We start from the raw sequence: 5,371 nt of genomic DNA, 5'->3' as shown, positions 1-5,371 counted from the left end.
TGTTATAACAATACGTGCTGGTATTCGCGGAAGTGGAAATAATAAAGAATATTAGGATGATACAATATTTTACTTTAAAGTGCGGGACAATTTTGGGAATATTAACAATTTTTCGAAATGTAAAGTCAGCGGACGTACCGCTCAACAAACTATTTTTTCCAGACAGCATTTGGTTGCCGGCAAAAGTAATAAGAGAGAAAATGAGATAAATTTAATAACATAGAATAAAATACCACATAAACTACATAAAAATATAAGGTATGAAATGAGAGGAGGGGTGGAAATTAGCAAACAGGATTAGGTTAACAAGTAAGGGCTAAGTAATAGCCCTTGACCATTTTTTTGTTATAATTATGGGACTTTAAGAGTCAGGTAGGAAGAGGTAACAGTAATATTGATAAAGATTCTAAAGCCAAAGAATAGTGTAAGAATAAGATATTGTCTGCCATCTATTCATAATAATGGAAACAAAAACAATAATAAATAGATCTTGTATTAGAATTATTTTTTGAACAATTAAATAAGTAAATATACTTGGAACTCTTGAAACAAAACATAATTTATAATTTATTTTTTGTGCTTCGATAAAACGTTTTGAAGGTGGTAGAACCCTTTGTGGTTCGACTCCAGCGGCACCACCGCCACACCTATTTCTACCTAATAACAGCAGTGTTAGGCGCTGCTGTGTTCCGGTTTGAAGGGTGTGGTAAGGGAGATAGACTTTTCCGAGGCGTTCCAGCTTAGTCCTCAGGGGTAGCGGCGCATCTGTGGCCGAGCTCAGGTAGGAATATCTAATCCTATCTGGGGTTGATTACAGATGTCCATGGGCGGCAGTAGCCACTTACCATCAGGTGGACTGCATGCTCGTCTGCTACTCTCATATTATAAAAAAAAAAAAAAAAAAAAACAAACATCGGAGTGAATAAACTCAGAAGATCTTCTCCATTTACGCACTGCTAACGAAAGTCGTCTTAAAGACGCCGGAATTTTCATTGGCTTCTATGAAAACTTCCAATCTTTATAACGAGACAGCTGTCTTGACTATTTAGACGAGAAGCGGCCACTTCAACCAACACTTTCGAAATAACATATCGTTTTAAACACCAAGTGACAGATGACACATTTCGACATTTTTCAACTTGTCGTGTTTGAAACGGTCGCTTGCCATTCCCTTTTATTTCGTCGCTAGAGACATTTGAATCATCAGCGCTTTAGGATTCATTATAAATCTTGTTTTTAATGAATATAGAGTTTACTTTTAGATGCCGTTGAAGGTGTACGCTATTTCTAAAAGAACAATCAAATTTAATGAGAAACGATGAAGTCACAAAAGATGGTCTAATTTTTGAAAGGCTAATTCGATCGCAATAGGTTAATTAGCTCAACACGTATTTTACATTTCTCTTCTATTAAATAATCTATTAATAAATATGTTTATATATCGTCACTTCTTAAAAATATTCATTCATCATTAGTATTTCAGTCGTTTGTATATTAACTCTCATAAAATTTATAGAGATCATTATTTTAAGCAATCTGAAAACATAAATACGTTAGCAGTATATTAATACTGTGACATTTGAGATACTAAAGACTTCCGAACACATGTTAGACTCATATCTCATCATTATGTATCTACATTTTTTGTCTTCAGTCAAAAGGGGCGCTTATAGGCCACAATATGGTTAAATAAACGTACATCATGCTAACAAGGTGCTCAATGGAATGCAAATAATTCACGCAGAGAGAATACAGTTTAAATTCCCTAGATGGATCCGCTCTGAGTCGGCAGAATAATTGAGCCATTCATAAGGCTTGTGATAGCAGACTGGAGTCCCATCGCAGCGCAATGACTAATAAGAAGTTAATCCGCAAATAAAAGTGGAATTGAAACAGAAGTGGAACGCCTTCGCGCCGTGTGGGTAGGCTAATGTCGATTTGTCTTTGTCGGCGTCACTGAACTCGTCAGAAATAGATTAAGCGCTCTCACTCCATCTAATGGTGCCTCATTTGTTTGGCTTTAAGAGAAAAATTGCTCTTAAACTCCGCGAGATAGAATCTTGTCGATGAGTTTCGTTTGTTTGACTCAATTCGTGCCCTCTCCGCCTGACGCTCCGTTTTACCTAACGTTTTCAAATTCACTTAACACTTTCGAGTGGCGCCTCTGTAAATTGTTTCAAGTTGTTGTACTCTTGTTTGTTTCTCACCTGAAAAATGTAATTTGTGTTCTGCTGTCGACTTGTTCTCGTTTTTTGTGCTTCGTTTACTTACGAGCGGTTAATGTTGGAATGGAATTTGTTTCGTATTGAATAAAAGTTTGAATACCTGCGCTAGGCAATCGAGTTTTCTCCGCAGACGGCGGATTTAATTAAAGTTTATGTTAATGAGCGCCTACATTCGATGCCGTGGAGTTCTAAAACTTATTTCACGTAAACGTTTCTATTTACATTCATAGGTGAATAAAAATGTAAGTTTCATAAACTTAAAAGTTATTTAAATGTCCATATGGTGCGGCAAAGTTTCTTTTTATTCAATAGTCTTTTGAATTGAGGTTCATAACAATTTTATAAAATCACGCTCAGGCGCAGTCGTATTTCGTATTCACCGGGCGCTGAATTTTAATTCAAAGAGAGAAAGAAATTAAAACCTGCGCCGGAATTAGAGACTTGTCTCAATTCCAACGCATAACTAGAAGTTGTGTTCATTATCTGTTTCCTGTATTACCCTTAGTATGAGTTTTTACGTTTTTACAAAAAATTTTGTTTTGGTACTTGTTTACGAATTTGCCCATACATTTCCAATCAGCGCCCCTACCGTATTGTATCAAAACTCATTGGAAATATATGGAAAATACGTAAGCAAAAACAAAAACAGTCATTTTTATCAAAGCGTAAAAACTCATACTAAGGGTACTGTGCAGTCTAATAAAATATTCGACAAAAGTTGTCAATAAAAATAGGTACTTACCAAAAAAAATTAGGTTAAATACTAAAAAATTAAAAATTAGGTTTCATTACTATGAATTATCAATGGATTTGAAACTTTTTTTTCGCATACAATAATAAGAAAAGGGAAGAAATCGACAAGTCCCTTTTTGCTGTTTTTTTTTTTCGAAAACAAATGTGACCCGTTGTTTATTGTTCTTCAGCAGAATAAAAAGAAATATATATATATTAGTACCAGTCGCTTGGATCTTATAAGAGATCTTACGGTTTTCTTTTGAATTAGGTAAAGGTAAAGGCATATTAGTATTTAGTTTATCGATGATGGTAAATCCATGGCCTTATATAAGATCTCGCTTACACTAGATGAGCACCAACCAGGCGAAAGCGCGAAATGTGGATACTGAATTTCGTAGAAAAAGATGAATCTATTATTCCAAGATTTTATGAAAAGCTTCTTTCTTTATACAGAATTTTTGACTCGAAAGGACTTAATTATGTAGTCTAGGTTATCTATCTACGTTTGAGTCGATGTAGCAGGAGAGGTTCTTACTTTATAGATATAAAAGATTTTTCAACATGAAATAATTTTATTAAGAAATCTGGGTTATCCATTTGTTTGAATTTCAGTAAACGAAGTAAACACTAGTTACCTTGTACATAAGAATAATAAACTTGGCATCACAGAGAGATTTCACAGAACTTGATTTAACAGAAAACGACTTTTATTAACATTCGTTTAGTAAAATATTAAATTAAATACAGGGTTCACGATCCCCAAAACATCGTGTACCAAAAGCACTAGATTAAATGCTATGTTATACATTAAAATTTGTTGTTTACACAAATATTACGTACATATAAGGTGATTTACATGCAAAATATTTCGCACTTTCCATCCATACACATCGTTTCAATAAAACTATTTCCGTGTCAACACTTGTCTTTTATTTGCAGCGTGAAATGAGCGTGAAGTCTCCCGCCGGCCACCCATAGCGCTGACTGGTTAACGCGTTTCATTTCTACTGATTTATTGGAACGCAACACCGAACCCGTCGCGTACACCGCAGATCAAAGTAAAGTATACACTTTGTTGTATTCATATTGTTGTTGTTGTTGGTGTTTATTAATATTTTGTGGTAATCTAACTATAATGTATGTATATTGTGCAAAATGATGTGTGAAGTTGTAAGCGTTTCTCTATTGTTGTTGTTGTTGGCTGTTGATGTTTATTAATATTTTGTGGCAATTTAACAATAATATATATGTATATTGTGCAAAATAATGTGAGATGTTGTCAACACTTGTATTTCATTTACAGCTTGAAATGAGCGTGAAGTCTTCCGCCGGCCACCCATACCACTGACTGGTTAACGCGTTTCATTTCTACTGATTTATTGGAACGCAACACTGAACCCGTCGCGTACACCGCAGATCAAAGTAAAGTATACACTTTGTTGTATTCATATTGTTGTTGTTGTTGGTGTTTATTAATATTTTGTGGTAATCTAACTATAATGTATGTATATTGTGCAAAATGATGTGTGAAGTTGTAAGCGTTTCTCTATTGTTGTTGTTGTTGGCTGTTGATGTTTATTAATATTTTGTGGCAATTTAACAATAATATATATGTATATTGTGCAAAATAATGTGAGATGTTGTCAACACTTGTATTTCATTTACAGCTTGAAATGAGCGTGAAGTCTTCCGCCGGCCACCCATACCACTGACTGGTTAACGCGTTTCATTTCTACTGATTTATTGGAACGCAACACCGAACCCGTCGCGTACACCGCAGATCAAAGTAAAGTATACACTTTGTTGTATTCATATTGTTGTTGTTGTTGGTGTTTATTAATATTTTGTGGTAATCTAACAACAATCTAAGTATATTGTGCATAATAATGTGAGAATTTGTCAACGCTTGTCTTTTATTTGCAGCGTGAAATGAGCGTGAAGTCTTCCGCCGGCCACCTATAGCGCTGACTGGTTGAAGCATTTCATTTCTACTGATTAAATGGAACGCAACATCGAACCCGTCGCGTACACCGCGGATCAAAGTAAAAAATACTTTTTGTTGTACATATTGTTGTTGTTTATTGGCTATTGGTGTTTATTAATATTTTGCGGCAATCTAACGACAGTGTGATTTTATTTGCAGTGTGAAATGAGCGTCAAAACTCATTTTATTCATATAATGATTTAAAAATGTACTGACTGGTGTAAAGAAACAATAATATTTTAAAATGCAAAAAAAAAGCCTAACATTACATTTGAATATTACAAACTATATTACTTTGACGTCAGAGGATATTAGTGATAATGTAACGCACGTTAACATCATACGATACTTTAATTTGTCTCGAAGTGTAAGCCTGATATTTACATCGGATAAATTCATTTAAGATCTAAGCTTTTGGTACGGGTTT

The 5,371-nt window shown here is 34.5% G+C and overlaps 1 long non-coding RNA gene across 1 annotated transcript; it reads left to right on the top strand.

Annotated features, from left to right (window-relative positions):
* Positions 1 to 3,799: 3,799 nt before the first annotated feature.
* LOC140749031 (uncharacterized) lies at positions 3,800 to 4,939 on the top strand. Its single transcript, XR_012103015.1, has 4 exons — positions 3,800 to 4,018; positions 4,264 to 4,382; positions 4,628 to 4,746; positions 4,884 to 4,939. It is a non-coding gene; the product is annotated as an uncharacterized LOC140749031 (long non-coding RNA).
* The last annotated feature ends 432 nt before the right edge of the window (positions 4,940 to 5,371 follow it).

Source organism: Epargyreus clarus, unplaced genomic scaffold (assembly GCF_041222505.1).
Source record: "Epargyreus clarus isolate Ecla_fem2 unplaced genomic scaffold, WU_Ecla_fem_2.2 ptg000003l, whole genome shotgun sequence".
Classification (NCBI taxonomy): domain Eukaryota; kingdom Metazoa; phylum Arthropoda; class Insecta; order Lepidoptera; family Hesperiidae; genus Epargyreus; species Epargyreus clarus.
This window is presented reverse-complemented; position numbering and strand designations above follow the sequence as displayed.